This window comes from Cervus canadensis, chromosome 7 (genome assembly GCF_019320065.1).
Source record: "Cervus canadensis isolate Bull #8, Minnesota chromosome 7, ASM1932006v1, whole genome shotgun sequence".
Classification (NCBI taxonomy): Eukaryota; Metazoa; Chordata; class Mammalia; order Artiodactyla; family Cervidae; genus Cervus; species Cervus canadensis.
In genome coordinates, this window is record NC_057392.1 from 31201375 (window position 1) to 31215046 (window position 13672).

Sequence of the window (13672 nt, forward strand, 5' to 3'; positions counted from 1 at the left end):
CACCCTCCTCTCTTACCTTCACCAAGAGGCTCTTTAGTTCCTCTTCGCTTTCCGCCATTTGAGTGGTATCACCTGAATATCTGAGGTTGTTGATATTTCTCCTGTCAACCTAGATTCCAGCTTGTGATTCACCCAGCCAGGCATTTCACTTGATATACTATGCATATTAAGTAAGGTGACAACATACAGTTTCAACATACTCCTTTCCCAGTTTTGAACCAGTTCATTGTTCCAGGTAGTTCTAACTGATGTTGCTTGATCTGCACACAGGTTTCTCAGAAGACAGGTAAGGTGGTCTGGTATTACAATCTCTTTAAACATTTTCCAGTTTGTTGTGATCCACACAGTCAAAGGCTTTAGAGTAGTCAATGAAGCAGAAGTAGATGTTTTTTCTGGAATTCCCTTGTTTTTTTCTATGACCCACTGGATGTTGGATATTTGATCTCTGGTTCCTCTGCCTTTTCTAAACCCAGCTTGAACATCTGGAAGTTCTCAGTTCACATACTGCTGAAACCTAGATTGAAAGATTTTGAGCATTACCTTGCTAGCATGTGAAATGAGTGTGAGTAGACAGTAGTTCTTCTGCTTCTGTTAGGTCCTTGCCATTTCTGTCGTTTTCTGTACCCATCTTTGCATGAAATGTTCCTTTGGTATGTCTAGTTTTCTTGAAGAGATCTCTAGTCTTTCCCATTCTATTGTTTTCCTCTATTTCTTCACACCATTCTCTTAAGAAAGCTTTCTTATCTCTGCTTGCTATTCTCCGGAACTCTGCATTCAGTTGGGTGTATCTTTCCCTCTCTCCTTGCCTTTCATCTCTCTTCTTACTCAGCGATTAGTATTTGTGTAAAGCCTCCACTTGCCTTACTGCGTTTCTTTTTCTTTGGGATAGTTTTTGTCACTGCTTCCTGTACAATGTTGTGAACATCCATCTGTAACTCTTCAGACACTGTGTCTACCAGATCTAATTCGTTGAATCTGCTCATCACCTCCACTGTATAACTATTAGTGTATAGAAATGCAACTGATTTTTGTACATTGATTTTGTACCCTGCACCTTTAATGAATTTATTAATTCTAACAGGTTTTTTCTGGCGGTGTTTTCAACATATAATATCATACCTCTGCAAAGAAAAAGTTCTATTCCTTTCTGATCTGAATACTTTTTATTTCTTGTTCTTAATTTCTCTGGCTAGAACTTCCAGTATTATGTCAAACAAAATTGGTGAGACTGTTTTTTTAATATGAGTAACACCATCTTTTTCTCATGGTTACTCATTACAAAAACAACTGGGATATACAGCCCAAGTAAAGAATACTCAGCTTCTTGGGGACGGGGGTGGTGGGGTGGGCAGGGGAGGCAGGAAGCTTGGGCATTCTTATCGTCCACCTGATCTTAGGAAAAAGGCTTTCAGCTTTTCACTATTAAGTGTGACGTTAGCTATGGTTTTCCATATGTGGTCTTTATTGTGTTTATTAAGTTGCCACCATGCCCTATTTCTCGAGAGCTCACACCATGAATTGGAGAACGCAATGGCAACCCACTCCGGTATTCTTGCCTGGAAAATCCCATGGACAGAGGAGCCTGGTGGGCTGCAGGCCATGGGGTTGCTAAGAGTCAGACATGACTGAGAGACTTTATTTCACTTTTCACTTTCATGCATTAGAGAAGGAAATGGCAACCCACTCCAGTGTTCTTGCCTGGAGAATCCCAGGGACGGGGGAGCCTAGCGGGCTGCCATCTATGGGGTCGCGCAGAGTCGGACACGACTGAAGTGACTTAGCAGCAGCAGCAGCATACCATGAATGGATGCTAAATTCTGTCAAATGCTCCTTCTGCATCTACTGAGATGATCATATGATTTTCATCCTTCATTTTATCAATGCAGTGTATCACACTGATTTCAGGATGCTGAACCACACTTACATCCCTGCAATAAGAGAAAAATCCCACTTGATTCTGTTGTATAATCTCAATGTACTACTGAATTTGGTTGAAAACAGTTTGTTGAGGATTTCTGCATCTGTGTTCATCAGAGCTACTGGCCTGTAACTTTTTCGTAGTGTCCACGCCTAGTTTTGGTCTCAGGGTAATGCTTACCTGATAAAACAGAAATATGCCCTCCTCTTATGTTTTCTGCAAGAGTTTGAGATGGTTTGACGTCAATTCTACTTTGAACGTTTGGCAGAATTCATCAGTGAAGCCATCTGTGCCAGAACATGGCTAGGACTTTCCTGATCCTATCAGATTATTCAGATTCTCTCTTTCTTCAATATGATAGGTTGCATATTTCTAGAAACTTAACCACTTCTTCTAATTTGTCCAGTTTGTTGGTGAATAATTATTCATAGTAGCTTCTTATGAACTGTATCTCAGTGCTGTTGGTTTTCCCCCACCTTGGTACACCCAGCTTAAGTTTTCTCTATTTCATCTTTTAAAAAATAAAACTTTGTTTCATTGATATTTTCTGTTGTTATTTTAATTTCTATCTCATTTATTTGTGCTTTTTGTTTTTCCCATTATTCAACTAATTTTGTGCTTAGTTTGTTCTTTTCTGTTCCGTGACGTAATTTGAGTTATTTATTTGGGCTTTCTTTTCTTTTTCTTCTCTGTGTGCAGCTTTTTTTTTTTTTCTTATTGAATGAATTTAATTCTACAGTGCTCTACAACTTTCAAAAACTTCACACACACAATTTCACATACTTCTATAATATTCCTTTTCCCCCCACTCCTCTACTGCCTTTCCCCACTTTCGTCTCCCAGCTGGTAAATACAAGTTTGTTCTCTACATATGTAAGACTGATCCTTTTTTGTTTCATTCACTGATCTGTTGTATTTTTTAAATTCCACATATAAGTGATATTATACAGTGTATGTCTTTCTCTGACTTACTTCACTTAGAATAATGCCCTCCAAGTTCACCTGTGTTGCTCCAGATGGAATATTTCATCATTTGCCAATGGCTGAGTAGCATTCCAGTGTGTGTGTGTGTGTTTGTGTGTGCACACAAACTATCTTCTTTACAAGCCATCTGTTTATAGCAACGTGGGTTACCCCCATACACTGCCGCTTTTAAATACTGTCGCCATGAACACTGGGGCGCAGGCATCCTTTCGGCAGTGTTTTTGTTTTCCCAAATATATGCCCAGGAGCAGGACTGCTGAGCCATGTGCTAGTCGGTTTTTTTTTTTTTTTCTTTTTTTAAGAAACTTCCAAATTGTTTTTCACAGTGGTTGCACATATGTCCATTCTAATCAACAGCCTACAAAGGTTTTCTTTCTTTCCACATCCTCGCCAACATTTGTTATTTGTGTTCTTTTCGATGATAGCCATTCTAACCAGTGTGAGGCGGTATCTCATCACAGTGGTATCACCACTGAGGTGATATCTCAAACAAATGCAAATGCTTTGACCTTTATCTCCCTGATTATTAGTGACGCTGAGCATCTTTTCATGTGCCTACTGGTCATCTTCATTTCCTCTTTAGAAAAATGTATTCAGTTTATCTGCCCATTTTTTAATCTTTTTTTTGTATGTTGAGTTAAATGAACTATTTATACATGTTGGATATTAACCCCTTATTGGTCACATCATTTGCAAATATCTCTTCCCATTCAGTAGGCTGTATTTTTCTTCTATTGATGGCTTCCTTTGCTACACAAAAACTTTTAAATTTAATTAGGTCCTATTTGTGTATTGTTGTTTTTCTTTCTTTTGCTTTAGGAGATGAATCCAAAAACTACTCCTGTGATTTATTTCAGAGCATGTTCTGCCTCTAGGAGCTTTATAATATCTGGTCTTACATTTAGGTCTTTAGTCTATTTTTAGTTTATTTTTCTTTGTTGTGTTAGAGAATACTGCAATTTCATTCTCTGACATGTATCTGCTCAGTGTTCCCAGCACTACTTATTGAAGAGGTTGCCTTTTCTCTATTGTGTATTTGTGCCTCCCTTGTCACAGATTAACTGACCCATAAGCACGTGGTTTACTTCTGGGCTCTCTATTATATTCCACTGACATATGTACCTTTTTTAAATTATCATAGCTTTGTAGTGTAGTCTGAAATCAGAACATGTGATTCCTCCAGCTCTTTTCTTCTATGTCAAATTTGCTTTGTCTATTTGAGGTCTTTTGTGTTTTCATGCCAAATTTTAAATTATTTATTCCAGTTCTGTGAAAAACGCCATTGGTATCTTGATAGGGATTGCACTGAATATGAAGATTGCCTCAGTAATGGCAGTAATGGTAGTAATAGTAGTAATGGTAATGGTAGTAATAGTCAATTTAACAACATTAATTCTTGAATTCAAAAACATATTTTTCCATCTGTTTGTGCTGAAAATTTCCTTCATTGGTATCTTACAGTTTTCTGAGTACAAGTTTTTTATCTCCTTACTGAGATTTGTTCCTAAGTACTGTACTCTTTTTGATGAGATGGTAAATGGAACTGTTTCCTTAATTTCTCTAATAATTCATTGCTAGCATATAGAAATGCAAGAGATTTCTGTATATCAATTTTGTATCCTGCAAATTTACTGAATTCACTGATGAGTTCCAGTAGCTTCCTGGTGGCATCTTTAGGATTTCCTATGTATAGTATCATGTTACCTGCAAACAGTGACAGTCTTACTTCTTCCTTTCTAATATGGATTTCTTTTCTTTTTCTTCTCTGATTGCTGAGGCCAGGACTTCCAAAACTTAGCTGAATAAAACTGAAGACAGAGGACATCCCTGAGATTTCCTTTCTTAATATAGGTGCTTATTGCTATAAACTTTCCTCTTAGAACTGCTTTAGCTTTTAATACATTGGATTGAACATAATTTTTATCTTTTTACTTTTCTGTATATACTAAACTTTCTAAAAAATATATCACATTTTTAATTTTTAGCCGTTTGTAATTTGTGAAAAGGATAAAAATGTTAAATAAAATCAGAAGGAGCACTAGAATAGACCACTTTGGGGGGGGGGGCAGAAATCTGTTATTCTAAGCTGATATAAATGACTTTGGAAGTTTAAAATATTTTAAAGCAAGAATGATGAGAACATCGGCATGCACAATTTACATAGATAGAATGAAAAAGAATAGAATTTTTAAAAATTCACCTTACTATAAAGGAATGATTCTATTAAAGATTTTCTTCCATTTATATTTTGAAATATGACCACTGGTGTCTGTGTTCTTACTGCAAAAGAACCAATAAGTGCTCCAATATTTTTCAGTAGTTACACAGTTCTTTCCCCAAGTCATCAATACTTGTAATGAATCAAAAGAAATGAGAAGCAAAGAGAAGACAACAGAAAAGCAGCTGTATTGAAACAGAAAACAAATTGCCTCATTCCATTTATTTTCCCTACAAGTCAGTCATAAAGTGATCTACAGTAGGACTTTTTGAAGTTGCAAAAGTGATCCATCATTGGATAGGGAAATAAATGTATTTATGGGTATCAGTATATATTAAATGAAGTATACAAAAAAAATGTAATAAAATAGAACACAGTATATATTCAAGGTAGCCAAGGCAGAATTGTTTCAACTTTTGTTAGCTTCATTTGTGCATTTATGCCTGTGGAAAATGTCTCATAAACACAAAATGTATTTCTTACTAAGGGTTGTGGTAAAAAATAAAAAAAATGTGAATGCTACCTATTTGATATACCTTCATCTCTAAGGACAATCATTCTAAGTTTGCAATGCCTTCAACAAACTTAATGAACATCAGAATGCAGGTAGGTAGGAAGGTAGGAAAGAAATAAAGAAAAAAGGTGAAGAAAAAGAAAAAGAGATAAGAATACAAACAGTATTCAGTAAGAAAAGGGCTGACAGTATTCCGATGGGAAAATATTTTTAAAGACCAATGCAAGTTTAATTAAGAGAGAAGGAAAACAATGAAGAAAAAGAAAAGACCGGAAGTTGGTGGGTCAATAGATAAGTGGAAAGAAATTGTCAAGGAACTCTGTGTTACAGGGTAACATTATTCCCTAAAGGAGTCTGCAATCCAAACCCAGTAGAAGTGTATAAACACATACATACACATATACACACACATGGAGAAGGAAATGGCAACCCATTCCAGTATTCTTGCCTGGAGAATTCAATGGACAGGGGAGCCCGGTGGGCTATGGTCCATGGGATTGCAAAGAGTCAGACACGACTGAGCACACAGCACATACACATACATACACATCAACACACATTTTCTGTACACAAATCTATAAAACAGATTATAATAACTATCATAAGGGTATTATTATGAAATGAATGTTTATCATTCCCCAAAACTAAATCTTAATTCCCAGCATAATGGTATAGGAGTGAGGCCTTTGTGAGGTGATTAGGTCATGGGAGTAGAGCCCTCATAAATGAGATTGGTGCCCTTATAAACAGAGACCCTTGAGAGCTCTTTTATCCTTCCACCACGTAAAGACACAGCAAGAAAGCGTCCATCTATGAACCAGCATGTGGATCCTCACCAGACACCAAATTTGCTAGCAACTTGAACTTAGATATCCCAGTCTCCAAAACAGTGAAAAATAAATTTCTGTGATTTATAAGTCACACAATCTATGAGACTAAGACAGACGTTAATAGCACTGAATTTAAAACGTACGTTTTGAAATGAACATACACTTACCTTTCAGGAAAACTTTATTGATCCACAAATCTAACTGACACTTGCAAATGCATGCTCCTGTTATGGCCCACAGATGACATCAGGCTCTGTACAATAGAATTCTCCAAAAAAAGTCTTGGTTGGCCAACAGGAAGTAAACAGTCAAGAAACAGATCAGCTAAGCTCCACCTCAGCTGAGCTTCAGGATAAACAGCAGATACCTAGAAGAATAAAGAAATAAAATAGCTTCAAGTATTCCTCTTCCTAAGCAAAGGACCCTTAAATCAAAGTCATCAATGCAAAAAGCTAAAAAAACTTATGCCATATTTTTGGCTCTTAGGAGACAAATGTTAGCTTACACATTAATCACCCTTCCCATCATCTAAAATAGAAGAAAGAAACTCACTTTATAATGCTCACAATAAAAAGCATTATAATACCAAAAAAAAAAAAAAACCTAAAATACCTCAATAGAAAATACATCACCTGTTATCACTTTGTTTCACTGACATGAAGTGTTCAAATAAGAAATGCACTACTCTAATACATAATAAAATAATAAGTATTAAAATCACATAAAATAAAAAATGGAAATCTGACATTTTAAAACAAATGTGAAAAAACTCCACTGAATATTAATTCCAAAGTACTAATAAAATGCAAAACTAGAATACAGTTGTATCAGTGTGGCAAGTAAATATTATTTGTGAATTAAAAATTAACTTCCATAGCCTTTTTGCCTACAGAAAAACATTTATCATCTTTAATAATATACTTCAATACACTTTCACAAATCCTATCTGACAGAGATACATCTCTACATAAAAATCTTCAAGAATAACAACAGAATTCCTTAAATATCTACCTAATTTAAGTAAAGAACCTCTAAAGGATAATAAATTACTAAACAATATGATCATTCTATTCTAGATTTCATTCTGTATTAGCTTACTCCCAATAACCTGTTACAGTTTATTGGTGACTCAGCATATGCGCAAAAAGACAACAATACTTAGGCAATATGGAGTAAAATATAAATCAAAAACATGGAATTGAAAAGCATTATGATAAGAAGTATATCTGAAACCTCTGGGATCAAAAGAAATTAATTGCTTAGAACACATTTTAACATCATATGCTACTAAAACCAAATAACAAAGTATGATATCTAAAGACTACAAATGAATGTAGCATTGATCTTGAGATAGATTTACAGAAACTGTTTCATGCTCTGGTAACTGAATATAATTCATGTTTCGTTTGCTTGTTAGATAAAGAAAATGATTTATTACATTCTGATGGAGCATTTCCTTATTTTAACTTTCAATCTTATCTGAAAAGTTACAAACAATATGTTTCTGAGTTATATAATCTATGAGCGGAAAACACCCAGATAACCGCAGCAGCTCCTTGGACAGCCATCTAGTCACGTGGTTTTCCTGCATGGTTGAACTAAAAACTGCTACACCACTGAAACAAAGCACGCATCTACTTCGCAGCTTTCCCTCGTAAAAATACAGACTATTTTTATATTATGGATGTTTCTTTAGAGACATTCGAGGACCTATCAATTATTCCAACATAGGTGTATTTGATGAATGTATGTTTATGTAACACTTAGTACAGATTGTCATCCTACTGTGTCAACACTACTCAGAGAATGATGGCTATTTCTTCAGAAAGTATGACTCTAAACAAAGAAAAAGTAACATTACAATCAGTGTCCTCAAAAGTTTTGATTTGTTTTATTCCTAAATACATATTTTACACTACAATCAATTTTACCTTTCCTACACTGCTTGGGATTATGATTCACTTTCTTGTTCAGACAAGACATATCCATTAAAAGATTTCACTGACATACTATCGAAGAAACCAGGAGAAAGACTACAGGGAAGGCCAGGGAGCACGGATGGTTAGCTTACAGGAAGAGTGTATATTATGCCTAGACTTGTTCCGCAAACCACAGGCAGGAGGAATGTTTACCACAGTCTCACTGAAAGAATATACCAGTTTTTCTTCCAGTTATTCTCTATGGAATTGCATAAACATTGAGAAATCTAGAAATAGACATACACATGCACATATAAAAATTATTGTCAGTGTATAAGTTACTGCTGCCCTGGGACTGCAATAATTTATGTAACATCTGTTTTCATATTTTTCTAATTTTTTTCCTAATTAACATGCATATTTAACGCATAAATGCTCAGACCACCTCTTTTTTCTGCTGACTGTGCCTCTTTATTTTTGAAGTTGTGCACTCCTAGGGAGAATTCAGGATAGATGGAAACCAAAATCTTATTGAAAGCACTAATTTCACAATGTAAACAACAGTACTAAACCAATTTTCAAGAAAAGACTACAGCCTTAAGAGTTTTCACAAGAACATTTCAATCTGCTAACAATAGTCCTACAGTAAATTAATGTCAAAATACCAAAAAGTAACACAAAAGCACTGTTCCAATAGTATATTAATCTTCTTCATTCTTTTTTCTAGCTTTTATAAGGGCAAAAAAAAAAACTTTCATAACTCCTATAGTTTTTTGTCTTGGTAAATTTTGGTAGCATTTAAAAGTTTTATGCCTTAGGCAAATAACATAAATAAATACATTCCATTTATTTACCCCATAAATAAATACATCCCTTCCATTGCAAGGGCAGAGCCGACATCTTAAAGCTGTCAGCAGAGACTTCAGCAGTGGCTCTCAAACTTCAGTATCTATAAAAATCTAAGAAGTTTCTTAAAATGGAGATCCCGAAGCAGACCATCCCGAAGCAGACCATCCCAAAGATATGGATACAGCAGTGGAAAAGATGACTTAAAGCTTTCTCAAATGTATCAACCAATAACAACTACTCCCCATTTTTCAGGCACACAATCTTTAAACTATTTGTTGAATATATATAACACTTCATCTAGTCCAATTAAACTGTACTCGACTTAATATAAAGATTTCAAATGTGTTTCTGAACTACTACTATCAAGGCTCCTTTTCAACAGAAAGAGAGGTAACTGAACAAAAGCAGTTTTGACTATACATAAAATGTCTCTACAAATTTGATTTTCCTTAACACAAATTTTAGTCTTAAACTAAATCATTTAGGAATTTCCATGTCAAAAGACATAGCAATGTTTAAGGGAGATGAATGGTTCATAAGGAAACTACTGTTGCATAAGTTAATTGACTAAATAAACTATATTGTTGACAAGTAAAAAAAGAAGTCAAAAATATGTAAAAGTGCCTAATACAATAACAGTTATCAAAAAAAAAAAAAAAAAAGAAGTAAGAGCTTACATCTAAGTCTCAGTGATACAAATGTACGCTAAACATACACTGGTACCCAAGCGGCACTCAAGACAGAAAACATCTACTGTGCTTCCAGGTCCTTCAGATCGCTCGGAAAAATTAAAGTGTGCCCATCTTCCTTCTACAGGAACCCCCCCAGTCACTATGCCAGTGTGCACTCCGGTTACTGTCCCAGCAGCCCCACTATCCTGATGGACTGGAAGGGCTGCCTACACAGCATTCCCGAGGCTTAAAGACTCTAAAAAATTTTAATGCTCCAAACTTGCACCCAAGGTTAATGGGAATATAATTTTTTTAATTTTGAAGTTTGAAGATAGATGTTATTCTTTCAAGGTTTATGTGTGAAGTTAAATATGAGCAGTTTAAAGTTTATTACATACTGTCTCCTTGTATTCATCTGAACCAAAGAAAACGTCCACTCAGGCTTGTTTAACTATATGACTTACATTAGGAGGTTGTTTGAAAACATATTTTAGTGACAATAACATCAATATTCTAATTATATTGATTAATTATATTGATTCTAATTATATTGATATTTATATGGAGTATCTCATTTACTGCCACCTTACCTGCAGCAATGAAATTAGAAGACAAATGCTTCTTGGCAAGAACGCTATAACAAACCTAGGCAGTGTATTAAAAAGCAAAGATATCACTTATTTGCCAACAAAGGTACGTACAGTCAAGGCTACAGTCTTTCTAGTTGTCATGCACAGATGTGAGAGCCGGACAATAAAGAAGACAGAGTGCCAAAGAACTGATGCCTTCGAACCGTGGTGCTCGAGAAGACTCTTGAGAGCCCCATGGAAAACAGGGAGGTCAAACCAGTCAATCTTAAAGGAAATCAACCCTGAATACTCTTTGGGAAGACTGATGCTGAAGCTGAAGCTCCAATACTTTGGCCACCTGATGCCAACACCTGACTCACTGGAAAAGACCCAGATGCTGGGAAGGACTGGGGGCAGGAGAAGAGGGTGTCAGAGGATGAGATGGTTGGATGGCATCACTGATTCAACAGACATGAACTCAGGCAAACTGCAGGAGATGGTGAGGGACAGGGAAGCCTGGTACAGTTCATGGGATTGTGAAAGGTTGAACACAACTTGGCAACTGAACAACAACCAAACCCGCAGCCTACCTTACACCAAAAACAAACAAACAAACAAACACAGCTAGTAAGAACTTAAGGGAACTAATTTGCCCAAGACCTTGTCGATAAGAAATCTGAGCCCAGAGGCCATATGGTCTTAGCCATGGTTTCGTGCCGCTTCAATTCAAAGCAACTATAAGTGTGATACACCTGATCATTACTTACTCTGTTTATAACTTCCCTTAGTTTTACAAGCCTTTATATAGGCAATGATCCCTAAAGCACTGACAAAATCTAAATCTATTTCTTTGATTTTTAGGGTAAATGAAATACTTCCAAGTTGTCCTGATTATAAAACATATCTTCATTTACAAAATCACTCTTCATCTCAGAACTTTTATAATAGCATATGACGTTTTTGTCGCTGTTGTTTAGCTGCTAACTCGTGTCTGACTCTTGCAATCCCCTGGACTGTATATTTTCTCTCAAATAGTCGGGCTCATTTTTCACAAATAGTTGGTACCAAGTTAGACCCCACACAAACTTAAGCTCCAGGCGAAACAGACACCAATGCAGGTATAATTAAAGACGAGAAAACATCTTATGATTTGAGTATTATACCTTCTTATTTTTCTCTTGATGGCAACGTAACCTCTCTTATCTGTATCCTGATCCATTTAGGGTCAAACTTGGATATCAAATTCAAATTAGCTTACAAATAAGAAACAGATCAGTCTCAATCACTGTAAATAAACCAAAAGAAGTTGAGTCATTTCTGAGAGCTGCTTTCTAAGAGGTCCGTTTCCATCTCGGGAGACCAGTCTAAATCCTCAAGATGAGTTAGAAAATTCCCAGAACTGTGGTTACCATAAAAAAAAGAGGCAGATTCAACCTGATTCAAAAAGATGAAAAATTCACTTAAGCATATGTTAGTTTTTGTTTATTTCTCATGGCAGACATGAGGCATGGGAATTTTCAAAGAAGATATCCTTCACAGTACAATAAGGATACAAACATACTTTAAGTATTCCCTTCTTTTAAGTATGTTCCTGTAGTTAAGATGAAAATAAATAAGATTCCTAAAGAAATTATTTTAGATTACACAGAGTCCAACTTTAAGCATCATCCATAATTTTATTCTGTATTCTAAATTCTCAGTTCCAAACTTATTAAATTATTCCACGTCTCATTAACTACTACTCCTTATGTTATTCCATTTGTTTCAGAGTTCCTTTTTTAATCTATTGCCTTTTTGTAACATCACCTGCCTGACACCTTTTATTCAATAAAAACTCTTAATATATTTTGTTCAAATTGTAGAGAGAAAAACTCAAACCATAGTTGACTGCGCTGGAGGAAAGCCTATGACAAGTAGTCACTGTCCCAAGTTATTCCAGAATTCTGAGGAAGCTTTAGTTTTCAAAAAACAGAAGTGCACAACACTAATTAAAACCAGAAGAAAACAGGTAAGTTAGCTCTCCAAAGGACTCAATTATTTAACACACGTACGTTTTCTGCATTGTGGCTCAAGACTTTGTCATCACTTACTTTACTAGCAAACTATTGTTCCTTTGTTGGCCGCCCTGCCTACAAGTGCCTTCTCAAACAAAAAGAAAAGAAGCCTGGACTGGATAATGTTGCTACCGACTAGCAGCGCAGAAAACTAACGGAACCAGTCACTGGGTAGTTGCTATTTCAGGGCTTCCCAGGCGGCACACTGGAAAAGAACCTGCCTGTCGATGCAGGAGACACGGGTTCCACGCCTGAGTCAGGATGATCACCTGGAGCAGAAAACAGCAACCCACTCCAGTATTCTTGCCGGGAGTATTTTATGCAGAGGGGCCTGGCCTGCTACAGTCTTCCGGTCGCAAAGAGTTGGACGTGACAGCGTGACTGAGCAGAGCACAGTGAGCATGTCAGAAAGGTAATCCAGTAACAGGACAGAGTGCTGACAACCAAACCAGCACAGCAGTGACACAAACGGAGGCGGGAGAGAGAAAAACCATGAGAAAAATGGTGGTGCCGAGACACAGAGACGGAAGAAGAGAAACGAGTTCAGTAAGCTTCCGAAGTTCCTAATCTAGCAGGAAGGCAGATGATTTGTGCCATGAAAGGAATCTTTAAAAAAAATTTTAAGGTGAGAGGAGAAAGAGATAAGAAAAAAGGCTGATTAAAAGCACAAACTATTGAATATACATGAATTCATATACATGCCTACCTCAGAATCTTGCCCTCCTGAAAAAGGGATGCTGAGGACAAAATAAGTAACACATGAGTGGTCTCAATTTTAATTCTGCTCACTTTTGTAATATTAAGTAAACTAACTTCACTGACTAAAATGAAATTTAGAAAACAGATCATACCACTAATTCCTCAAGCATCTGAGGTTTCATTTTATTTTAGAAAGTCTCCTCAGTTCTAAACACACCAGTTCAAGCCTAGGAATATCTCCAATTGAGTATTCTCTTTAAAATTTTTGCCAAGTTGTGATCTCTATAATTCACATATCTCACTTTGAGCTACTTGTTGGTATAAATTATCCAGCTGAATTTTAAATTTTGTATTAGGTTACTTGTTTAGTAAGTTTGAAACTAATAGTTCAGCAACACAGATACAGAAAGATCACATGTGTATCAGTCAATGTGACAGGCGTTAATT

The 13672-nt window shown here is 36.1% G+C and overlaps 1 protein-coding gene across 3 annotated transcripts in view; it reads right to left on the minus strand.

The window, feature by feature from the left end:
• The window catches only part of TBC1D5 (TBC1 domain family member 5), a 566988-nt gene that overhangs the window by 417055 nt on the left and 136261 nt on the right, over positions 1-13672 (minus strand). For all 3 annotated transcript variants that reach the window (XM_043474806.1, XM_043474805.1, XM_043474807.1), the window contains one exon: positions 6632-6831. The gene's annotated coding sequence lies outside the window, so the exon portion shown is untranslated. The remainder of the gene's footprint in view (positions 1-6631; positions 6832-13672) is intronic.